The sequence below is a fragment of the Ochotona princeps genome, chromosome 8 (assembly GCF_030435755.1).
Source record: "Ochotona princeps isolate mOchPri1 chromosome 8, mOchPri1.hap1, whole genome shotgun sequence".
Lineage (NCBI taxonomy): Eukaryota > Metazoa > Chordata > Mammalia > Lagomorpha > Ochotonidae > Ochotona > Ochotona princeps.
This window is the reverse complement of record NC_080839.1, coordinates 47,911,149-47,936,852: the sequence shown is the minus strand read 5'-3', so window position 1 is coordinate 47,936,852 and position 25,704 is coordinate 47,911,149. Positions and strand designations below refer to the sequence as shown.

At 46.7% G+C, this 25,704-nt stretch overlaps 1 long non-coding RNA gene and 1 pseudogene across 1 annotated transcript; both read right to left on the bottom strand.

The window, feature by feature from the left end:
- Nucleotides 1–4,367: 4,367 nt before the first annotated feature.
- Nucleotides 4,368–5,083, bottom strand: LOC101535601 (small ribosomal subunit protein uS5-like; annotated as a pseudogene).
- A 7,669-nt stretch (nucleotides 5,084–12,752) lies between these two features.
- Nucleotides 12,753–15,409, bottom strand: LOC131480931 (uncharacterized). The gene is made up of 3 exons (XR_009245896.1): nucleotides 15,295–15,409; nucleotides 13,366–13,471; nucleotides 12,753–12,874 (listed from the first exon to the last, which is right to left on the bottom strand). It is a non-coding gene; the product is annotated as an uncharacterized LOC131480931 (long non-coding RNA).
- Nucleotides 15,410–25,704: the final 10,295 nt, after the last annotated feature.

The following is a 25,704-nucleotide window of genomic DNA, read 5'->3' as shown; positions in this document are numbered from 1 at the left end:
ATTTCCTGCCCCTAGAGATATATTCCTTATTCCAGGTCATCTAGTTATTTTGTTGTTGTTGGAATTATTTCTCCTTACTCAAAAACTTTTCTGTACTTACTGATGATTTCCAAGATGGCTCTTTGAAAATTAAGGCCCCAAAACATACATGTAAGGCCTTCCACTTAAACCACAGGACTTCCACAGGGAGAAAAATGGGTCTTATCTGTCTCTGTAGCCCTGGACGGGTAGCAAGAGGTTGTTATCAAGTAGAGGGTCACATTGTATTTATTGAGGTACTGAGTGCGTGACTCAGGGTTGTGAGTGGGCCCCTGGCTGAGAAGGGCTCAAATAAGGATGTGCGGAGGCAGGATGGGTACCAGAGCTGAGTTGTTCTGCAGAGCATGATAGTATAGCAGGAAGAGAGGAAGAACCTGGGGTTGAAGCTGATGGCCAGAGAGGCGTTTTGCTCTGCTGTGTGGAGAAACTTCTGGCTTAGGCTGCCTTGTCTTCTCATACTTAGTGAGGTGGGAGGCAGCTGGGTAGTACAGGTGGGTTAGCAATAATCCATAGTTAGACAGGGTAGAGAACACAGGCATGTGGGAACTTTCTCTCTCTCTCTCTCTCTCCCTCTCCCCTCTTCTTCCTTCCATCCCTCCCTCCCTGTCTAGCTCTCTCCCTCTGTCCCCCCTACCCCTCTCTATTTTCTCTCTCTTCCTACCTTCCTCTCTCCATCCTAAACAAATATTTGTAAAACTAATTTTAAGTGCTTCAAACTAGAGTTTGGAAGAAGTGCTAAGAAAATTCAAACTGTGTGCATATGCAGTAGCATTATGAAGTAAGTCTTTTCTTCCCCAAACCATTACAAATCCCCTCCTTCATGAAGACCCGAGTCCCTCTGATATTATTCCAGACAAATCCATGACAACTTTCTGCCCTTCACCTGTAACATGAGCCACGTCCTTCCTGCTTCAGTCATTTCCTTCATTCAGCATGAAACTATCAAGAGCCCACTATAAGCCAGATGCTAATCATGTGGCAGGGAACAAGGCAGGTGAGGACAGGTACCTCATGGGGCATTAGGCCCTTGGAGAAAGAACATGCCTTATTTATAAACATATACCAGAGCATGAAAAGTATTTCGGAGAAACAAAGCAGGAAAAAGGAATAGGAAACATAAGTGTGTGGAAGGGAGGGTGGATCAAGTAAGACCTCTCCAAGGATGGGTCTGAGTAAAATCCTGAGGAGGCTGAGGAAGTGAGCCCTGCAAGAGGTAGAGCAAGAGTGGTCTAGGCAATGCCGCACGTGCCAGCAGACTGGAGCAGAGGGAAACAAGTTCAGAACCTTATCATACTGCACATAGGTGGAGTCGCCTTTGTAGTGAGATGGAAATAATTCTTAGTGAGAAAGACCTAATCTGAGTCTTTAACAAAGTCACTTGTGTTGAGAAACTGTAGAGGACAAAAAAAAAGTTTACAAAATAAGGCCGAGCGTGATAACCTTGCATCTGCTGGGATCCTATATGGGCGCTGGTTCATATTGCAGCTCCACTTCCCATCCAGCTCCCTGCTTGTGCCTTGGAAAAGCAGTAGAGGACAGCCCAAAGTCTTGGGACCCTACACCTACATGGAAGGCCTGGAAAAAGTTTCTGGTTCCTGGCTTTGAATTGACTCAGCTCTGGCTGTTGCAGCCACTTGGGGAATGAACCAGCAGATAGAAGATCCTTCTCTCTATCTCTCCTCTCTATAAATCTAATCTGCCTTTCTAATAAGAAAAAAAAATCTTTAAAAATTTACAAAATATATGTGTATCAAAAAATGCTAACAATATCCAGAGCTGATAATAAGTTGGAGCAATTAGAACTCTTTTATTTTTCTGGTGGGAATTCAAATGGCACAGAGTCTTTTGGAAAACAAGTTAGTAACTTTATACAACGGTAAACATGCACTTGACACATGACCAAGCATCTATTCTGAGATATTTATCCTAAAGAAGTGAAAATTTTTGTTCACATAAAATCTGCTTGTGAATGCTTATTCAAAATTGTCAAAAACTAAGAAACAATAAACATGTCCTTCAGTCAATGGGCAAATGATTGTTCTGCATGTCTATAGTGGATGAAATACTATTCAGCAGTAAAACAGGACCAAAGCATTGATTAAGCCAGCAACATGGGTCAGTGCTCCATGTGTTCTTCAGTGAAAGGGGCCAGAGCAAGGAGGAACCACACTGTGGATTCCATTTACATGCTGGAAAAAAAAAAGACAAAAGTGTTAGAACAAGAAACTGCCTTTATAATGGTTTTGAGGAGATGGGAGAACATTGATGACGAAGAAGCAGCTTGTGGGAATTCAGAGGTGATGGAAATGTTATGGTAATAAATTTAATACTCTATGTTGATCAAAACCTTATAGAAACATACACCATAGCACCACACTGAAAGGGGTGATGATGAAAAATGTTGAGAAAAGCAAGAAGCATTTTGAGTGGATACTGTAAGGTTAAGGAAAAATGAATTCTACACAAATAGTGTGGCTAGTAAATGTATTTCCCATTTGAGTTTCCCTTAGCAATTCTGAAAATGGATGAACTTGGATTGAACAATTAATTAAATATAGCTAAGGAGAATGTAGTTTCTCAGTATCTGGGAAGAAGTTACAAATAAGGACAGAGGGAAGGCTAGAATGACCTCTGTGCTGTTGGACTGAATTCAGAGACATCACCATGGAGTTACGTTTATTTTTATTAAAAAAAAAGTATAAACAACATAAGCTTCACCATTTCACTTTTAACTGTAAAGTTTACTGACAATTCACAGTGTTACACAGCCATCAATACCATCCATTTCTAGAACTTTTTCATCACTAAAACACCGTAACTTCAATAAAAGGACATGGGGCTCTTTGGAGAACTCATGCAGAATGATCCTGTAGCAGTTACACCAGAAAGATGGGAGCCCATAGAAAAAAGCCGGCATGAAGATGATCCCAAAACTCAAAACTGGAACAAGCTGAGGAATGAAACAATAACCAGACGATAGCCTTAGAAATACTCATGCATTCATACAGATGTGAATAAATAAACTGAAATAAATTAATTTAAAAAAAACACTTCTAGCTTTTGGAAGAATTTCAGTGAATAAATGTAGAAGGAATGACGGAAATTTTGGTCATGGTCTTATGATTAGGTGAGAGATATGTGTAGGAGAGACTGGAAGAGCAGCAAAACTTTTTTGAGAAAGATTTATTTATTTTTATTGGAAATTCAGATAGAGAGGAGGAGAGACAGAGAGAAAGATCTTCCATCCAATGATTCACTCCCCAAGCGGCTGCAATGGCCAGAGCTGAGCTGATCCAAAGTCAGGAGTCTAGAGCCTCTTCAGGTTCTCCCACATAGGTGCAACATCCCAAGGCTTTGGGCCATCCTCAGACTGCTTTCCCAGGCCATAAGTAGAGAGCGGGATGGGAAGTGTAGCAGTTGGGATTAGAACCAGTGACCATATGAAATCCTGGTGTGTGCAAGGTGAGGACTTTAGCTGCTAGGCTACCATGCCAAGCTCAAGCAGTACAACTTTCACAACTTTTCTGTAGATCTAAAGTTATTTCAAGACAAAAACTTTTAAAAGTTTGATACATTTTATTTATTTATTTATTTATTTATTTAAAGATTTATTTAAAGATTTATTCATTTTATTACAGCCAGATATACACAGAGGAAGAGAGACAGAGAGGAAGATCTTCCGTCCGATGTTTCACTCCCCAAGTGAGCCGCAACGGGCCGATGCGCGCCGATCCGGAGCTGGGAACCTGGAACCTCTTCCGGGTCTCCCACGCGGGTACAGTGTCCCAGTGCATTGGGCCATCCTCGACTGCTTTCCCAGGCCACAAGCAGGGAGCTGGATGGGAAGTGGAGCTGCCGGGATTAGAACTGGCGCCCATATGTGATCCCGGAGCTTTCAAGGCGAGGACTTTAGCTGCTAGGCCACGCCGCCAGGCCCTGATATATTTTTAAATACATGTAGTATGTTAACAGAGCGGAATAAATGTCTTGACCTATATTTTAATAAGTAGATATATTGGTGATGTGCTTGCAGACCATCCTTCTGTAACATTAGCAGAAATACTGTCAATAAGGAGAACACTGCAGCTCATAGAGACAGAAACGAGAGCAATAGTTTGAGGGTTAAGGGGAAGAAAGAACAGGAATTTTAGTTTCACAAGAGTTCTGGGGATGAATGGTCAGGATGGGTACCCCAAAATACAAATCCCTAATGCCGCTAAGAATGAATACTTACAATGGTTAAGATGGCATATTTCAATTTACAGAAACATCACAAAATTCTTTTTTTTTTCAGTTCAAATGCATTATTATTATACTTGTATACAAAATTAGGTGGCAGCCACAGCGGGGGCCTGGGTCCTCTGCACGGACACACGGGTGGACGTTTTCCTCCGGTGGTCTGAAGACTTGGTAAACACAGTCTACTTGCAGAGGTTGGGGGTCCGGTAGCTGTACGTCTTGGAAATGCGTTGAAGGTGCCCTTGGTGAAGTTGCTGTGGGTGGCAGTGCACCCGCAGGCCAAGGTGTAACAGTGGTCAATGCGAACCATCATGAGCAACTTCTTGGGCACCCGCGGGCCGATACAATGCCAGTGCCACCCAGCGCGGGGATGAGGCGCATCAGTATGGAGACGCAGCGCCCCATCACCTTGCAGGGTACCGTGTGGGGCATGCCAATCTTTTTGGTCCTAGTACCCTTGGCGCACTGGCACGATGGACAGCTTGGCCAGGATGATGGCGCCCCAGATGGCCATGGCCACCTCCTTGGAGCACTTGACACCCAGGCCCATGTGGCCGTTGTAGTCCCCAGTGGTGACGAAGGACTTGAAGTCGGTGCGCTGGCCAGCACGTGTCTGCTTCTACACCTGGTCCTTGAGAGACGCGCCCAGGAAGGAGTTGATGATCGCAGACTCCTTGATGGGCAGGGAGAACAGGTAGATCTCCTCAAGGGACTTGATCTTCATTTCCTTCACCAGGCGGCCCAGTTTGGTGATGAGGATCCACTCCTTGTCCTTGGCCTTGCCGCTGCTCACTCCCTGGCCACGCCCTCGCAGGCCGCTGAGAAGCTGCAGTGGAAGTCGCCATGACCTCCCATGGCATGGGGGGTGGTGGGGGGTGTGGGGAGGGGGTGAGACTCCCGAGCTTCCTGCTGCACCGCAGTCATCCACCATTTGGTGTTCTGCTGGAGAAAAAGGACAAAATTCTCCATACAAAAAACGCTTGCAGAGTTTAGTTCTGTACTACCTTACTTCTGTGTATTTCTCGCAGGTCCATCTTTGCTGCCCACCCAGGCCTGGTCGACTTGGGTCTAGGATGTGCCTTGTTGTGCAAGATAGAGCTATAGGGCTGGGAATCATTTCATGTTTAGTCCCCAGATAGGGAGTGACAGGAGATGAGAAAGATCAGAGAACAGGAAGGAAAACTGAGCGTGTGTTCATTTGGAGGGAGCTACTAGCAAGGTTTCACTGAAGTTTATCTTAATCCCCCAGAGACAAGAGGAGCCTTGCTTAGATCTCTGAGGCCTGGCAACTCCAGACTAGGGGTAACCTGGGAGATGCATGCCCTCCACGCTCTCCACACTCTTTCCCCACCTTGTTGGCAGGACTTAGCCCTGGCTCTGTGTTGGTGGATTCAATGGGTCTTCCTGTGGGATATATGTTTCTCGCATCTGCATCTGCTGCAGGGCCCCACCCATGTAGACAAGGTTACATTGTGGAAATAAACAGCACCCACTCACAGGGGTTGAACTCAAAGAACTGTTTCTCCTTACTTTAGCACAGGTTGGCTGGGGCTCCCTCTCTGTGCCATCTGCTCTGGGATCTAGGATGAAGTGGCAGCCACTTTCTGAACACTGTGGTGACCCAGGATTCTGGCTCTCACCACCTTTGCTTAGAAAGGAGGCCAGGCCACTTTTGCACACGTTTCGTTGGCTAAAGCATGTAACCTGGCTGAGCACAACCTAACAAAGGAGAGGAATTGCAGTCTGCCCTCCAGGAGTCCTGCATCCACAGATTAAGCCATCTGTGGGTCAGAGATGCTGGGAAAAAAAAGTCTAAATGTGTACTGTCTTTTAGCATGAGTCCCTAAGTAATAGGCTAAGAGCTAATCATTCACACAGCATTAGCATGGCATTATGCATTCTAGTCTAGAGGTGAGGTAAAGCATGTGAGAAGATTGTGTAGTTCCTTTTTTTCTTTTTCTAAGATTTTTTGATTTATTTATTTTTATCAGAAAGGCAGATATATGGAGAAAAGGAGATACAGAGAAAGAGCTTCCATTCACTGATTCACTCCTAAAGTGGCCACAATGGCTGGAGCTAAGCAGATCCAAAGCTATGAACCAGGAGCTTCTTCCCGGTCTTCCACATGGGTGCAGGGTCCCAAGGTATTGGGCCATTCTCTACTGCTTTCCCAGGCCACAAGCAGGAAGCTGTATAGGAAGTGGAGCAACCAGGACATAAAACAGCACCCATATGGGATACTGCCATTGGAGGTGGAGGATTAGCCAATTGAGCCAACATGACGTATCCTGTTACAGTTTAGGATGCAAATACTGTACCTGTGAGGAACTTGAACACTCACAGATTTGGGTATTAGAGCAGTGGTCCTGGGAGTCCATGCACATCAAGTCAGATTTGTCCTCTCCAGGGACAGCACTGTCTCCTATTTGTTCACAATGTGCCTGTTCACCCCTAACAATCCTTTCACAGGCATAGCAGTAAGTCTGCGGCTTAGTCCCCATTCCCCATTCTCACTCCCAGCCTCATCAGATGTGCTTTGCTCTCCAGAAAGAACCCTTCAATGTCCTCCTAGAGGGCAGATCTTAGCATTTGGAATCAGTTTGTTTATTGCTTGATTGGCACCACACTCATTGACCAGGATTCTTCTCTGTGGGCTCCCCCAGGGGCTCCTGTGACTCACTGACTTCCCAGAGCTAAGCCGCATCTGCTGCGGAGTGCCTTCCCAGCCTGTTTTCCCCTCTGCCCTTACTGGGAATCCACAGCTGCAATCCAGGAAGGCAAGGAGAAGACTAATCACTCATTTACATTTTTAAAGGCAACAGCACTCATGTAAGAGAATCTTTAAGACTGGACCCTTGGCAACAAAGACTGAGCTGGGAGAGTGCAGTGAACATCTCCGCTCCAATGGCACCTATTCTGTGATCTGCCTTTCTCCTGGCTCCCTTTCTATCCCAGCTCACTGCATTCTTAAAATAGCTGTCTCGCATTGTGCATTTAAAATATGAAATTGTTTGGTGAAATCCTGACTTACACCCAGCTTCTCGGGAGTATTGTTCCTTCATAAAGCCAAGCCTGTTTCTCAGCGAATTCCTAGAACTGTAGACAATATGGAAATGAAAGGTCCCGCACACAACAATTGGAATACTTGTGACTCACTCAACACTTTGCTTCCCTTTGGGATAGGGAATTTCTGGCAGGGAGGAAACATATTTATTCATTTGTTCAACAAATATTTGTTTTGTTGAGTGGCTTGTAAGTATTGAGCACTTTGCTAAGTACTGTAGAAGATGCTGGAAAAGATGAGCACTCAATACACCCTGCTAGAAATGTGTTGTATAGCTGAAGACTGACTCTGCTAAGCTGGTGATCAGCGGCCCTTGTCCCGCTTAATGAATAATTTGTGCCATCGTCACCCACCTCCCTTTGGAAGTCACCCTTGGCAGGCAGGACTCTTCAGCAGCTCCATGTTCTCCCAAATTAGCTACAGTCCCAAATGAAACGAATCCATTCGACACACAAAGTGTCCATGCCCAGGGTTCTCCATTTGCTTAAGTTAATCCTTTGTTTTTGTTCAGCATTAATTTCATATTAAATCAGGGCGGGCCTTAACTGGCATGTGAGGCTGGGAAGGGTAATGGCTTTGCAAACGGGCAGGGCTGCGCACTGGGTACAGAATCCAGCGTTTCAGTTTGTCTAGATGATCTTGAGCTGTTTTCAGGACCTGGGCAATCTGGATGGTCACACTGGCTGACAGATGGGACTGGAAAATGTTAGGCCCTGCTCTAGGGTTCAAGCGCACACTGCCCCAAAGGGAAGACAATTCTAATACTACTAGGGCTAATCCCAATAAACTGAGAAAGTTCTCTAAAACTGGCCTACCACTTGGTTTCAAAGCCTCTTCTGGGGAATACTTCAGTCAAGGGGTTGGGAAGACCGCCTTTGCCCGTTTGGAGGCGGATGTCAGACCCTGACCTTCCACAGGAGCCTGTGGGTGCAGGTGTCTTAGAAAGTCAAGCAGAGTGTCAATGGCTCCTCACCCCAGAATCCTGTAGGGCAGCCATGGAGGACAGATGTACTGAGTAAAGCCAACTAACTGATTTGGGACTTGTGTGAGATTTCTGCTCTCTCCTTAAGGAATTATTGTTTAAAACATAATCACCTTGCCAATTACAGTCTGGAATCTTTTTTTAGATTTATTTATTTTTATTGGGAAGTCAGAGAGAAGAGACAGAAAGAAAGATCTTCTGTCTGAAGATTCATTCCCCAAGCAGCCACAAAGGCCAGAGCTGAACTGATCCGAAGCCAGGAGTCAGGAGCCTCCTCTCGGTCTCCCACATGGGTACAGGGTCCCAAGACTTTGAGCCGTCCTTGACTGCTTTTCCAGGCCACAGGCAGGGAGCTGGATGGGAAGCAGGGCTGCTGAGATTAAAGCCATCACCCACATGGGATCCTGGTGCATGCAAGCCAAGGACTTTTAGTGGCTAGGCTACCACGCAGAGTCCACAGTTTGGAATTTTAAAAAATGATCTAATTAGCATTGCCCCCTGCCTCTGCACAGGATGTCATGTAAGCACATGGGTTTCTAGAAGCTTCAGGCCTTCTGTCTCAGGGCTATGTTCACTCCATTCATCTCCTTTCCAGCCTCTCCCTGCCCTGCTCTCCTTCAGCCCTCATTCTATTACTAGGCTTCACGTACCACAAAGCGACGTGGGTACGGTTGAGGATATAGAAGGCAAGGATCCTGCCTTTCTCATTGTGCAAGGGAACTTCAAAAGAATTCATGGAAAGTGGAACTAAAAGTATGAGTTAATTTTGGTGCAAAAAAAAAAAAAAGTTTGCATTTCACATTTCTTTCCGTGATGTACATTGGCTGCATGTTACAAACTTTTTTGAATACAATTTTCTAAAAACTTTTTGAAGTACCTAGATATTCTTAGACCCTAGTATGGTACCCATCATAAAGTAGATGCTCAGAGGGTGGCAGAGTTGGAGTCAACACTTCTTCTACCCACCTCTGCCATCTCCACCTGATGGCTTCCCTTGGTGAGGGCTTTCCAACTCCCTCCCAGCCGATTCCTAACCAAGAATTTTTTCACCCCTATCTCACTTTCCTTGGCTCCGAAAGAAATGACTGGAGGCTCTGTTTTGTTTTTGGTTGGGGAGCCTCTTTCTGACTCTGGTCTACAGGGGAGAGACTTCCCACGCTGCCATCTGTATGGGGGGGCACCTGTATAACAGAAGCAAGCAGGTGGCAGGTTTGGGAGGGAACAAGGCTGGCTGCTTTGGGAAAGTGGGGGTGTTTAGCAGGGAAGGACTTCCCCTGATGGGGGCTCTGAAGCCTGGTGGGGGTTCAGTAAGACTACTCTTCTTAAGGAGCCAGTAGGAGCACTTGGTCTCCAGCAGCTCTGTCTGTGAGAGAGCTGGCATCATTACCTCCATCTGCTAATTATGGATGGGGAAACATGAGTGTTATGTATTAACTTCCCTAAGGTCCAGCAGGCTCAGAAAGACACCAGAGAGGCAATGCTAACAACTCTCCCATTGGCCAGAGGTACATGGTAAGCTGGGTACCCAGGACCCCAATCCCCATTTTCCAGAATGGCTGACTAGATCTCTAAACCAGATCCCTGTTGATATCAGTGTCCACGGCTTCTTGACAGGTACAGACCCTTGACTAGGTCCTGGGAGTGGCAGAGTGTTGACAGTATGCTCAGCCCAGGATTAAAATGAGTCAGCAGGCAACCTGGATTCAAAACAGCTCCAGATGCCCTCGTTGTGGGACAGCAGGTTAAGCTGCTCCCTGTAACACTAGTGTCTCATATTGGAGCCCCACTTCAAGTCCTGGCTGGTCTGCTTCCCATTGAGCTCCCTGCTTATCTGTCTTGGAAAGCAGTGGAAGATGGGCCAGATGCATGGGACCCTGCCACCCATATGAGAGACTTGGATGGAGCCCCAAGCTCCCGGCTTCACTGTTGCCCAGCCCCAACTATTGTAGACATTTGGGGAGTGAGCCAGCAGCTGGAAGATCTCTTTTTTCTTTCTACCTTCTCTCTCTCTCTCTCTCTCTCTCTCTCTCTCTTTCTCTCTCTGCCTTTTAAATAAAAATAAAATAAATCCTTAAAAAGCAAAGCAAACAAAACAGCTCCAGACGGGCCCGGCAGCGTGGCCTAGTGGCTAACGTCTTCGCCTTGAAAGCCCGGGATCCCATATGGGCACCGGTTCTAATCCTAGCAGCTCCACTTCCCATCCAGCTCCCTGCTTGTGGCCTGGGAAAACAGTCAAGGACGGCCCAAGGCTTTGGGACCCTGCCCCCATGTGGGAGACCCAGAAGAGGTTCCTGGTTCCCAGCTCCGGATCAGCACAGCACCAGCCGTTGCGGCCACTTGGGGAGTGAATCATCAGACAGAAGGTCTTCCTCTCTGTCCTCTCTGTATATCTGACTTTGTAATAAAAATAAATAAATCTTTAAAAAAAAAAAAAACAGCTCCAGACTTAACCCTCACTCTTTCTGGCCACAGTTTCCTGCAGGAATCTCTGGGCCAGAGGGGGAGGCATGGAAGAGGCCCCAGGAGCTGATTAGCTCCAAGTGAGAGGTCAGGGCACCCCAGTACCCACTGTCCTTTGTGATTGGAGCCCCTACCACCCTACCCAACTCTGCAGTTGTTATGGTGGGGGATGGTTCTGGCCAACACCCCTCATTCAGAGCAGATATTGGCTAAATTCTGGGGCCAGTTCTGGAAATAGGTACACATGGAAGGCATGTAACCCAAAGTGAAACATGTATCTTAAAGATTTTAGGTCAGGCTAAACTTTCAGCCAATTGTGGAAGATTCTTAACTTTGTTTCCCTGAGGAGCTAACAACGGACAACATTTGTGGAACAGTGGTTGGACAAACCTTCCTAAAATTGTGAAATGTCTCAGCCTACAGGAACACCCAATTAAGCAATTCTAGGAGGCCTCTCTATCTTCACCCTATTCTGTGGTCCAGCTGACCGGGAAGCACTTAGTTCTATGTGATTTCAGAGTGTGGTTAACCCTCAGTCACCGCTTGCCCAGTTAGAGGATTGATCATTTACCAACTTTTAAAGTACTTCTCAGACAAACCTAACCAACCCTTCTCTAATGTGTGAGAGGTATTTCGGAATATCTCAGGATTTCAGAGTTCTCCTGGCATTGTAATTCCTACTGCACAGATCTGACCATCAAGAAAGGAAGGGAGGCAGGGCATTTTCTAGGGAAAAAAACAATTTAGTCTGCAAACATGGGAGAGGCCAGACATATTTAGAGCACCCCAGAGGGCAGAGCTGTGTCCAGTAGAGGAAAGGAATGAGCTTATTGACATACAAAAGATCAGAGACAGTATATATGCATTTCGCTGGGATGGATAAGTGGGTACTTATATCTTCAGGAGGGTTAGTTCCCCCCAAATTTTGTTTTGTTCCCCTATTCATATGTTGAAGCCTTAGCTACCCACACTCCCAGTGTGATGAAATCAGGAGGGGAGGGGCCTTTGGGAGGCAATTAGACTTGAATGAGGTCATGAGGTGGAGCTGCCATGGTGGCATTGGTGCCTTTCTAGGAAGAGGAAATGACAAAGAAATGACTGTCTGTCATTTAAGTGTCACAGTCCATGGTGATTTGTTACAGCAGCCAGGCTGACTAGGCTGCTGCTGCTGGAGAGCCCAAGAGATGTGGCTGCCTGTCCACCAGCGTGGCCCGGGTCTATGAGATGCCCTGAACGCTATAAAAACAGGAAGCAAGATTCGTTGTCTCCTTTTGAAACGAGCAAAGAAACCCCTAAGATTTGTACTTTCCTTGAATTCTAGAAACATGGGGATCTGTTGAATTTTCTCAAGCTTTCTTTTAATGGGGAGGTTGTGATTTAGGGTAAAGCTTGGAGTGCTGGATCTTGCTGGATCTTGCGAGCCCATGAGCATCCTCTGAGCTGGCTGGCTCACTTGTGGCCTGCAGTGATTCTGGCCTATATTGTCAGGAGATGGCCTTGGCCAAGATCACCACTCTGTCCTCCTATTCTCCGTCCATACAGCTCCTCCATGATTTGTGTGGCAACAGCTGAGGTCTAGGTCAGAGACAGAAAATAAAACCTGCAGGAAGCCAAGGAAGGAAGGTCAGCCTTAACATGGGAGGAACACGAGGCTCTATGCATGGCCAGAGAGACCCTTAGCAAGTACTTTTGCTTCCCCCACCCCCACTGCCCATCTCCCTCTCTGCCCACTAAATTCTCTTGGTGCCTGGGTCTCCCAGCAATGCCAGGACTGGAATCCAGGGAACTCCTTAATTCAACAACTCCCCCAAGTAGCCAGCATGCAGAAGAACATCGATTCCAACAGCTCTTTCTATGAGTTTCTTTTCAGTTTGGAGACATTTTAAAGTTCCAGCAAAGTAGAAGGAATAATGCAACCAGTACCCACACTTTCACCACCTAAAATGCAATTTAAGCTTTTTCACTCACATGTGTTTCCAATCATTTCCTTTCACAAGGATAAACAGTTCAGAAAGAGCCGAATGCCCTTGTGGTCATGCCCCAATCCTATTGTGACTTATCTGTTTGTTTGTGTAGCTTTGTGTTTTTCTCTAGATAAAAATTAATTTAAGTTTTTAATTAAATAACAATATCAGCATCCCACAGTTTTTTCAGAACTTGGGATCCTCCTTACAGCATCCTTGGGGTCTGGCAGAGCCCTGTGGCATGGCAGAAGGATGGCCCTGCCCAGTGGCCAGCAGGGACCCCAGGCCCTTCTCCTTTAGGCGGGATAAGACTTCCTAGAAGACTCCACCCTGGCTTCCGCTGCAGGCCTTTCCTGCAAGCCATTGTAGCTGGCTGGGAGGATCGCGCCAGCCTGGCCTTGCAGGGGAGGCATTTCCGGGACTCGGGCCTGGGCAGACTGGCAGGGCGGACCCCGCTGAGGAAACGCCTTATTCTCCAAGTGGCACGTTCACCCCAGGCCATGCCAAGTGTCCCACTGGACAGTGAAGGTGAGGACCTGCATCCGCCTGAGGGAAAGGAAGGGACATGGAGCCAGGCCTTGGGCAATTTGTAAGGGAGCCCAGGGCTTCTTACATACCTAGCACTTCTTCTGTGTTGGGCAGAGAAGTTAGAGATGGTTTCTCTCTTCATGGATTCATTCACCTGCTCCACAAATAGTCACTGAGCCTCCAAGTGTGCTACACCTTGTTCCAGGTGTTGGGGAGACAGAACATAGATCCTTGGGCCACTGGGGCTCATGTTCTAGCAGACTGATGCTGGTAGGGCTACGGCAGGGGAAGGAAAGAGGACAGCAGAGGAGGATGGAGTGGGGAGTGCATCTCAGGGGCAGTGAGGAGAGAACTGCCAAGCAGATGTTCAGGACAGACTCCCAGATGAGGACACAGATGGTAAAAGTCCTGTAGTGGGAGCTCTGTTGGCACATCTCAGGTATCCTGAGACGATTTTCTCCTTCAACCTCCTGGGGTCATATGCCCAGCCCTGACGCAGATTCTGGTCAGTGTCACTTCCTCTGTGAAGGAGCACTGTCTCAGTGGCCACTGGGCGTGCCAGCTTAGGAGATTTGGCACAGAACAAAGTTGGCAGGTATCTGGCTGCAGCACATTTGTGTGTTGACTGTGTCCCTGGCCTACAGCACCTGCCTGGCACAGAGTAGGTCCTCAGTCAAGCCTTTCCATGAGATGGCGTGAACAGTGCTGAGCTCCTCTGGTCCCCTGAGGTGACCCCATGGCCACTGCACCCTCCCTTTAGCCATGTGGCAGACTTACATTTATGGCTGTGGATGCCCAGGATGCGGATTTCCTGTGGGGGATGACCAGGCAGGAAGAAAGGCCTTCATTTTAGCCACAGAAAATGGCTGGCTCCAGGAGCATTGTTGTCCAAGAGAATAGGCATAGCTACCTCTCTCCCTGACTCCACCCCTGCCCTGGGTGCCAGCCTGGGCCAGCTACACAACTCCTGGAAACCCTGGTCAGAAATGTGCTTCCTCCCCCTCCCCGCAGGGACCCCCAAGCTCCTCAGCAGTGGAGACCCAGGCTCTTCTAAAGAATGTACAGGGGCAGTTGGTTGGTCACCATGCAGCCGCTGAGGCCTGCCCAGCCTTCCCTGGACAACCTCTTGTCCCTCTCCTTTGGCATCTGCTAAATCTTCTCACCTGCAGGGCAGGGCCTGTCTCTGCTCCCCATCTTGCTTCCAACCCTGACCAGCTCCTACCCTTTCTTGCCAAGGTTAAAAATCATGAAACTGACCTTCTCTGAGTCATTTCTTTCCTGAGGAACCTACAGGGGACACTTGTCCAAAGAACAAAATCCAGTTACTCAAAGCTGACTTCATGGTTCCTTTGAAAGTTGGCCATCTCGTCTCTGTATGCACTTGTCTATTCTTCCCAAAGAACAGTGTATTCACTGGCCCTTCAAACATCATCCCAGCCTAGGGTTTTGCCTCTACTGAGGCTGGGTACAGTCCTAAGTACCCTTCTACATATACGGCCTTCCAGATAGGCCTGGTTCTACCTGCGTCTGAGCCTGGATCCCCAGATCACTGAAGAGATTTGAGAGGGTCAAGCTTAACAGCAGCAAGGCATCTGCACTTTCATTCTACCATCTGTTTTTACACACACCCTTTGTCTTAGCTGTCTATCCATAGAGTAAGAAACCTGAGGACCAGACCTTGTTTGTATATCAGCCTGTATCTTCTGCTTTTTATTTTTTCTAAAAAGCTACTTAAAGAGTTGAAGAGAGAGAGAGAGAGAGAGAGAGAGAGAGAACGAGTGAGCTTCCATCTCCTGGTTCACTCCTCAGATGGCCAGAGTTACCAGGAACCAGGAGCTTCATTCATCTTCCATGTGGACAGCAGAGACCTTAGCAGGCCATTAGGAGGGAGCTAGAGCGGAAGTGGAGCAGCCAGGACATGAACCGACACCCACAGGGAAGGTCAGCATCACAGGCAGCAGCTTTGCTTGCCACACAATACTGGCCCTTAGCCTGCATCATCTATAATGAAACGGTACCTAGTCCGTGCTAGGAGACTCAGTATGGGTTTGCTGCTGGAGAGCGCAGACCTCCACGCCTGTGTGTGGCCATTCGGACATTCCCTGTCCAGCTCCCACAAGCTGGGGCTCCCACATGCATGCCTTCAACAGGGCAGCTGGTAAAAATATGCACATCACGTGGTCAGAGCTTTCACAGCTTTGTCCTCCCCAGGGAAATGAGCATTTCAAAGTTGCCTGGACAGAGCATCACGTGACCACGTGAAACTTTAATGGTGAATGCCAATGTTCAGTGAGGGAATAAGATTAGTAGAAAACCTTCCCTGGAACCACCTCCCTTCTGTTTGCCTGTGTTTTGGCGTCCCCGCTCAGGGCTAGACAGAGGAGAAAGGACTCAGGCCTGAGGAAACTCACTTCTCACTCCTTCCCTCCATGTAAACCTTACCTGATCCTACACAAAAACATAAAAAACATGGAAGACAATAAAAATCATTCAAGGACACTTCAAAATGCTCATGAAAAATAGAATTAAATGATGAATATATGCATATGATAACTCCACAACCAAGGTATAACTATTGTTAGTATTTAAGTGTATATATTCCAGGTTTTAAAATTTGTTTTAAGCATATATGATACCACTTTGCATATAGACTTTTATATTTTTAATGAACTTTATAACAGAAAAATCTTTGTCATTAAAAAATCTATCAAAGCATATTGGGATCCTTCACAGTGGCCTACTCTGGGGAGATTGTATGGTCTCCTTAACTGTTCAGCTGCAGGTATGTTTTTCTGACTTTTGAAATGATAAATAATGATTCAATATCATTTTTATACCAACACTGTCTGCTGGATTTCCGAGTTTCTTAAAAGCTAGATTTTTTTAAAAAGGAATTGCTGCATCAAACCGTGAGATTATGATTTTGAACAGTAATTTTATTTCCTAATTTTAAAAGTAGTGCTTGTTTATTTTAGAAAATTTATTAAAAAAATTTTTTAAACCCACAGAATTTCAAATGAATGTTATTAACCTTTTGGGAGTATTTATTTTGGTGTTTCTAATGGCACACACAATAAATGTAAATAAATAGAGCTGCACAGACTTGGAATTACACATTGTGTACACTGCTACATCCCATTTAGCAGCAAGCATTACATTGTAATTGTGTAATTCATTTGATAATGTTATTTTAAATTGCCATACTCTTCCAGTTGCAGGATGCATTGCAGCCAATGTGAACATTCTTGTATCCATGGCCGTCTAAAGTTTTCTTTGCAAAACTTTCCTATAGTAACTGTGATGAACGTCTTGAACATCTGCAGATATTAATCTTTGCCCTCATCTGAAAATATCCTTCAAATAGATTCCTAGAAGTGCAACGACTAGGTCAAAGTATATGAGCATTGTTACAGCTCTTGGTACATATTACCCAACAGTGTTGCAAAGGCATTCCTAAAACAAGCAGAGGTCATCTACCCTTGTCAATGCTGACTAGTGAAGAGGAAAACTATGGTAGCGTTCCACAGGCAAACTGTGGCCGTGTTTCCCCCATGTTGTTAAAGATGTAAACATGTTTTGAAATATTTCTGGCTACTTGCAGTCCAGTTTTTGGAATTAGCTGTTCATGACACCTGCCTACTTATATCTTTGTCTTGGAGTATTTTTTTTTTTGGTTGAAATAATTATTTTGTAATCCTATTAACACTCTGCCTATTGTATGCATTCTTGAAGAATTTTTCAAGTCAAGAGAAAAAGTCCCCATTTTTACAGTCAAGGAAGCCAGGACTCAATGAGGGAAGTGAGTTATCCAAGGTCAACCACTTGGCAAGTGATCATGCTGGGATCTGAACTCTGGTCGGAGAGAAGAGGGCAAAAAAGGAGAGGAGAGAAAAAAACAGAAAAGGAGAAGAGGGAATAGCAGCAGCTATGGAAGCCTCACTGGGAGAACTTGAGGATGTTTTGTAGAGTTCCGCTGTGGAAGGGTTAAGGGTATTTAGCGGAGAAGGAACTAAAACCTGGGAATTGGGAGCTGGCAAGTGGCCTGACCTGGTGCCTGCTGTGTAGCTCTCTAATCATTGCCTCTAGCTTAAGGACACACTCCTACAATCCCTCAAAACTTTCAGAGGAGTATCTGCAGTCACTTGCCCACTTTATGTCCAAATCTGCCTCCATGAAGCTGCACAACCTGTGGTTTGTCCTCACATGTCTGTCCCCCAGGCTACAAAGGGGGCCTATGTTATCTCTTGCTCTGGTATCTAGGGATGGAAGGCGCCTTGCAGACGGCATCTTCAGCGGAATGCAGACACTAAGGACCTCTTTGATAATCTTTTCTTACCCAATCATTTTTTTTCAACCTATAGTGCCACTGATCGTTGCTGATTTGCAGGAAAGGTAGGACAAAGTGGGAGGGACAGGAGGTTTGATTTCTGATTTCCTGGAACAGGTGTTTGGCACAGCATTTTAAGACACCACTCAGAATGCCTGCCACCCATGTTGGAATGTCAGTGTTCAAGTCCCAGCTCTGCTTCTGAGTTTAGCTTCCTGCTAGGGTGTGTCATGAAAAGCAGTAGGTTATGGCTCAAGGACTTTAATCCTTGCCATCCATTTGGGAGACCTAGAATAGATTCTGGGTTCCTGGCACTGGCCTGTCTCTCTGCTCTTCAAATAAGTGAAAATAAAGATACCATTGTCACCAACTATTTTCTAGATAGGTACACTGGGTCCTAACTAGTCCCAAAGACTCCTGACTCACCTGCAGCCCCTCTACTTCCTTATTACTCTCCCCATAGCAAGGCCCTACTCCAAGAGGGGCCTCAAAAGCTAGCTAAAGGGGACTGAAAAGATCCAATTGCTGCTATAAAGGCTTTAACGCTCTCCTCTTCTCCCAGGAAGAAAAGGAAGTAAATGGTAAAAGTGATGATGATAACTTCACAACTCCAATTTTGCATTCGATAGTCAGGGGGTCCCCTGCAGGGTGGGGAGGTGGTAAAACAAGCAGCAAGACAAGAGGTTTCTGGTTCTTTGTCCTCCTCTTTCCTTCATATGACTCCAGCTGGATCTATCCTTAGGGACTCTGGAAATGCCTAGCATTTATCCTGACAATTAACTAGCCAGTGGGAAAAGAAAGAAATATTAGAGATTTGGGAGCTTTATGGAAGCAGATATTGGTGGGGGAGGGATAGAGAGGCCACAGTGTCCTTGATGAGGGGGAAATTGGGAGGTTGTGCAGATTGAACAAAAATGATTCCCAACAGAATCCAGCTGCAGGGGAGTATCAAAGGATATGAAAATATGGACAACTTTGAAAGAGCAAGTTTGTGGCGCCTAATGTCTTTAACAGATAATTATCAAACACAATGACAACAATGATGTATTTTAGGACTTAAGCATAGGATTAAGATAAGTGACAACTGGGCCCAGCAAAGTAGCCTAGTGGTTAAAGTCCTTGCCTTACACACCCGGGATCCCATATGGACACCGGTTCATGTCCCCGTTGCTCCAGTTGCCATCTATCTCCCTGCTTGTGGCCTGGGAAAGCAGTCGAGGATGTCCCAAAGCCTTGGCACCTGCACCTGTGTGGGAGACCCGGAAGAAGCTCCTGGTTCCTGGCTCCTGGCTTCAGATCAGTTTGGCTCTGGCTGTTGTGGCTACTTGGGTAGTGAACCATTGGATGGAAGATCTTTCTCTCTCTCTCTCTCTGTATAGCTGCCTTTTCAATAAAGCAAGCAAGCAAACAAAAAACAGTGACAACTGCAGAACAAAGGATGGGGCCAGTGAAAGGGAATTGTGCTGGTTGAAGGTATTATATATGAATTCAAGGTAGAGAATCCTAAGGATGTTTGCTGTTATTCTATAATAAACACAAAAGAAGTAGGTGGCCTCAGCCAACAGTGGGCACAACAGTGGGCTCCACCCCGGTTTTACACTACCCATGGGTATTCAGCCAAAGCAGCCAGTATCAAACTGAAAATAAGATGTCCCTATACAATGAGCTGGATATGGAGACCAACAACACAGAAGGCTGCTCTGTAAACTTCAACCTGCTGCTATCTCAATTCCAGATGAAGGAGGCAGCTCTCTTTCCACCAAAAACCCAAAGGAAAGAGCAGAATGCCTTTGACATTGACTTAGAGGGACTGCACATCGAAGCTGAACCAAAGGACTCCGGCCCCAATGGGTTTTTCGAGGAGAAGTTCTGATTCCATCCACTAACACATGATCCTTAAGAAACAAGTCCATGGGGCCCGGTGGCGTGGCCTAGCAGCTGAAGTCCTCCTTAAACGCCCCGGGATCCCACATGGGCGCCGGTTTTAATCCCGGCAGCTCCACTTCCCGTCCAGCTCCCTGCTTGTGGCCTGAGAAAGCAGTTGAGGATGGCCCAATGCTTTGGGACCCTGCACCCGCGTGGGAGACCCGGAAGAGGTTCCTGGTTTCCGGCTTCAGATCTGCACAGCACCAGCCCGTTGCGCTCACTTGGGGAGTGAATCATCGGATGGAGGATCTTCCTCTCTGTCTCTCCTCTCTGTATATCTGACTTTGTAATAAAAATAAATAAATCTTTAAAAAAAAAAAAAAAGAAGTCCATGAGTCAGTGGAGAAGGTCAAAGTGAAGACAGACAGAAACAGAGGGAGAGAGGACAGACAGACATGCAGCTGATGGATTTTCAAGATGACCACATCCAGCATCTGGTGAAGATAGCGAGGGAGAGAGCTGCCATTGCCCCTCTGCTTCTCTCGTGAAGGCAAGAGATAGCAGGAGACTTTCCTTATTAAGACAACTCCAGGCCATGATAACAGTCCTCTGCTATTTCTCCCCCAGACTATGAGAAGGGACTGAGAGCTCCAATCAGCTTTAGTAGCTCCTTCCTTGCTAACGTGGAAGGGGGTCAGGGGGTGGGCTGAGGGTTTAGTAGCACATTAGGTCATACGGAAAGAGGGCCTGGAGAAGGGCAGGGTGTGGCCCAGTGCCTGCGGGGACTGAGCAACATATCACCCACCAAGTCCTGTAGGCAGTACCATGGCACCAAGGAGGATATACTCAAGAAGTAGGACTCACCAACTGAAGCACGTCTTATTGTGATGGTTTAGACAAGATTTAGCTCATAAACACAGGTAGACATTTAATTCCCAAAGTCATCAGTTAATGGCACTGAGAGGGCAAACATTTAACCCAAATAATTGCATCTAACAGGTGGGCCTAGTGAGAAACCTTCAGGTCACAGGAGGCCGAGGCCTCACAAGGCAGATCTTGCAGGAGGCCTGAGTTGGCCCACTACTCTCCTGGATCCTGTAAGAGCCTTCTCCCATGTATACTCTACCATTGACAGCCTTCAGCCTCCCCTCACCACTAAAGAAAGCAACAGAGCTGGCCAGTCTTGAACCATGAGCCTCCAAGACCATGAACCAACATAAATCTCTTTCTTTTGCAAGTAGCTGCTTTCAGGTATGTTGCTGTAGTGATGAGAAGCTGAAACATACACCTGCCAACGTGGTCCTACTAAGGCACATGGTGGGTGAGGAAGGGTAGGCAGACTAGGAAGTTGAAGTCAAGGAAAAGAGGAGCAATGGAAAAGCTCGGAGATGTGTGTGCTCAAAGATGAGCAGAATGTCTTCAGAATCTGAGAGATGTGTTAGTCAATAAGCTACTTAATTTATGAATTTTAGTGTATAAATATTTTAGGGAACAGATGACAAAAACACATTTCTATGGTTTGGATAAATTTGGGGTAAGGGATGTGGTAGAAAAAAAGTGACTTTTTCAAAGACCTATTTACTTGAAAAGCAGAGTAATAAAGAGAAAGGGGAGAGACAAAGAGATCTTCCATCCACTGGTTCATTTCTCAAATGGCTGCAACCATCACATCTGGGCCAGATTGAAGGCCAGGAGCGAGGGTGTCTGGAGTCCAAGTACTTGGGCCATGCTTTGTTGCTGTCGTTTGTGGATTAGCAGGATGCTGCGTGGGAGGCCGAGCAGCTGGGACTGGCCAGCGTCACAGGCAGCTGCTTAGCAATGTGTGCACTGTGCTGCCCCCACCAAAAAAAAAAAAAAATTAAGAACTAGAGGAATTATTGGTGACAATCCATAAGTGAGTGTGTACTGAGCAGAGAAGAAAAAAAACAGTGCCCGTGGAAGAACGGTGTGGCTCAACTTCCAAGATATACGTTGACTGAATACAATTTTGTTTTGTGGCTCTTTAGATACAGCATTAAAATTCTTTTTTTCAAATCACGTAACAAAAATGTCCAACTAAAATGCCAATAGACGTGGTGAAATGTAATACCAACTAATGGCTGTTCCAAAAGGTGGCAAGTAAGAACAAAGAACTTGGGACCAATAGGAAACAAGTAAGAGTACTTATTCCTTGTAGTATTTTCCCGAAAGGGAAGCAGTGAGCTGATTTCTGAGGTCTTGTCTAGCTTTTGGGGTCTCTGATTTTAGTCCTTTCCCCACTGCCAGTCTTCTCCTCAGCAGCAAAGGCAGTGAGTTGGTTTCTACTCACTTGAGGTTGAGTCAGCGGTGGTACAACTGGGATAAGGCAGGGCCCACTGCTTCCTGAGTCTGTGTTAAAGGGACTGTGGATTTGCCTGGAGGTCCGAGGACCAAGTTAAGCTACTACGTGGAGGCAGGTTTAACATCACAGATGTTCCTTCAGCAGTCAGGCCTGGTGTAAAGGCCAGTTGAGTCAGAGTTCTTTCTGGAGTCCTTGCTGGACTCTGTTTGCTAGTCAGAGCTGCAGGCTGGCTGTGAGCCCAAGGCTCAGGAGTGCAGGACTGGGTGGGGTCAGGCTGCCCTGGGGAGCTTGTGTAGCCTCCACAGCAGTCAGCTGTGCACACTCTGCATATTCCCCATTATTAATAGTCTCTTTCTTCTCACTCTCTTCTTGCCACTGCTTTGTTGGGTTTGGTGTTCTTTTCTCACCGGCTGTTCTTTCTCTTATCAATTTATTGCAATATCTGTTTATTCCCAAAATGGATCTTACTGGGGCTGGTGTTGTGGTCCAGTGGGTTGAACTGCCACTGTCGTCACCAGTATCCTATATCTGAGTGCCAGTTTGAGTCCCCGTTGCTCCTCTTCCAATCTAACTTTCTGTTAATGTCCCTGGGGGGCAGCAGCAGGTGATGGCTCCAAGCTTTGGCCTAGCTCAGAACTGTCTGTCACAGCCACTGGGATAGTGAACCAAGAGAGCTTTCCCTCTTTCTGTGTTGCTCTACCTTTCATATACATAAATAAGTCATCTAAAAAAAAGTCTTTATTTACTTGATATACGCTAGGTCCCATGCTAGATATTGAGTTGTACAATGAACAAAACACAGTCCCTGAGCCCATGGGACTCACCATCTGTCTGGCAGGATTGAGAGGACCTGGCAACTGAGAAGCGCCTTTGCAGGGGGAAGAAACAGCTTGGGCAGAGGCCAAGAGATGGGGCTGTAGGAAGGCAGCATGACGTGGGAGGTGGGCAGGGAAGGAGCCAGGTTGGGCCAGGTGAGCCACCTGGATTGTACTCTATCTCTCCAGGGAAAACAGCTACCAGCTAGGGAGAGGCCTGGACACTGACGACTGGCTGTTGCACAGAGAATTCCCTGTAGCAGTGACAAGAGAGAAAACCAAACAGCACAACAATGAAGTAGGAGATAAGGGCCCTGGATTCCTCTCCACTGTGTGATCTTGGCTACACCACTTAGTGGTGTATCTGCAGGGTTATCTCGCCGTAAACTGCCATTAGTAATATCAATGCTTTTTGTGAGAATTAGTGAAGACTGTTTAAAACAAAATTACTTTTAAGGAACAAAGGGCTATGCAATCAACAAACACTCTGGTTTTCTTCTCTCTTCCTCTGTGTATTGGACACCTGCTAAGTTCAATCAACCAAGTGGGTGGGGTCTGTATGGTACTTAGTTTGCTTCTTGTATGAACAATGTGGCTTCTGAGTCATTACTCTCATAATGATTGGTCAGCCTGCTGGCTTCATGAGCTTATCCCATCTGGAAGACCCCCAGGCTGGTACAAGGTCCTTTCAGTTCCCAGCCCAGGGCCAGCTTTTCATTGGATGACACTGATCCCAACCAACCCCTCTGAGAACAGCACTCCTTCCCTGTAACTTCCCCATCACTGGGGCAGCTCCCTGCCCCATGCAAGGCACTGCAGCAACATCTGGGATTAGAGGCCACCTTCCAGCCTGGTTCCATTGCCCAGGTACCCAGACACTGCATGTCTCTGAGGCAACTGGGGATATGGGGTCAAGAGAATCCCCTGGAGGCCCGGGCAGGGGGTTGTTGAAAAGCTTCTTGTATTGTTTCTGCTGAGGGCTAACAACAACTGTCGTCAGGGGATTGAGAAACAAAGCCTGTGGCACATCAGGAAAGGTCACGGTGTTCAGTATTTGCCAGCAAGCCTTCACCTGCGCACGGCCTGGCCCCAAAGGCCAGCTCTCAGTGCAAAGATGTTTTGAGATGTTTTGCTAATCCACACATATTACAAACGAAAAAAAAAAAAAAAACAGCCAACTAAACAAGTAAAAAAAAAAAAAAAAAAAAACGGGGAGATGAGAGAAAAATGCAAGAAGCTAGATGCCATCATACGCTCACTTTGGGTGATAGTGTGGGTGATGTCTGCGCTCAGATCTATTGGCATATTTCTCATGGACCAAGTGTGCTATGAAAACACCATGCATGGATTCCAAAGTATTTTTGCATCAAAATAAACTTACTTTTAATTCCATTTTCCATGAGCTTTTCAAATTATCTTAATGCAGCTATTAAAGCTCACTGCATGCTTCTAAAGTCACTGCCATCTCCATTTCACAGGCAAAGAAATGGACATTAGGGCCCAGTGTGGTAGCCTAGTGGCTGAAGTTCTCACCTTGCACTTACCGGGATTCCATATGGGCACTTGTTCTAATCCTAGCTGCCCTGCTTCCCATCCAGTTCCTGGGATGTTTTCCCAGGCTTGTGGCCTGGGAACACAGTCAAGGACAGCCCAAAGCCTTGTGACCCTGCACCCATGTGGGAGAACCGGAAGAGGCTCCTGGCTCATGGCTTCGGATTGGTGCAGCTCCGGCCATTGTGGCCACTTGGGAAGTCAATCAATGGACAGAAGATCTTCCTCTCTGTCTCTCCTCCTCTGTATACCTGACTTTCAATTACAAAATAAAGTAAATATTAAAAAAGAAAGAAATGGACACTAGCAGAATATCACGGGTCTGCCCAGTGTTTTAAGCTAAACTCAAAGTCAGTCCGATACCAAGGCACTAGGCTACCCAGTCCTCAGGCTCCCACTCCTGGAGTGTGTTGGAGCCTTCCTACCCCTGATATCCTGGAAAGCCCTCAGACCAGTGATGGTTAAGCCCAGACCTTAGAGATGGCAAATGATCCACCTGGCTGCAGTTATTATTTGAGGCCTGTGTGAAAGATCTGGCAGGGCAGGCAAGAGGTATTCCAGTAATAATTCAGGAGCAAGATGCAGCTGCATCTGTGCCTAGTGGAGAGCACACCAAGGAAGGAGCTGACCAGCAGCTAGTGATGGCAGAGTCCAGGGCAGGGTTGGGGCAGGTGGGAGAGGGCAATGCCACAGGTTTGGTGCTAATCACAGGGAAGCCAGAGGGGCTGAGAGCCACCCTTCGCGGGGCCTGGGCCTCAGAGATTGGGATCTCTCTGGAGCACAGGAGAAGACCAGGACAAGGGCTGCTGAGGGTACCAAGCACAGCCTGAACATGCAACCCCGGCCTGCCTAGGGATCTCAGGCACAGAACCTAGACCACTGTCCATTTCCCTGCAGAGCTAATGCTGGGGGATGGAATTAAGCCTGTCTGGAACCTGGATGTAGGAATTGGGAGAAGCAGAGGGTCTCTATGCATGGGCAGGGTAGGGGTAGGAGAGGTGAGTGCCTAGAGAAAAACCAAAGTGCATGGGAAGGACCTTGTGGGGCCAGCTCAGACCAGCGCCCTCTAATGGCTGGGGCTAGGTTGACAGCTCCTCTGGGAGGACAGGGTGACTGGATGTGGGGCAGGCAGAGTGGCTCACCTGACAGGAAGGGCAAGTTTTTCTGTCCTCCTCCATGGCCGCCCACCTCTCTTTCAACACTATTTTAAAAGTATCAACAGCATCTTTCCATGCTGCCACCCAAATCAGAAGGGATCAGCCCTGCCCTGGCAGGTGGGAAGGCAAAGAGTGCGTTTCCCCTGCCCCTTGTGGAGTAGTTACATCAGAAGCGCAAAGGGCAAGGAGCCTCAGATCTCCTTAGGAAACGCTTTTCATTCGTACTCTAAACTGATCTACAATGATCTGAAGTACATATTGGGTTTTCATATGTCCTGAACTGATATTACCTTGGTAGACAAGATTCTAGTTTTTTTCCCTTTCTTCTGAGGCTCTTCTGTGTTGTTAACACTTTCTATTGGAGGTCCCCTATGGTATGAGATGCCTCCATG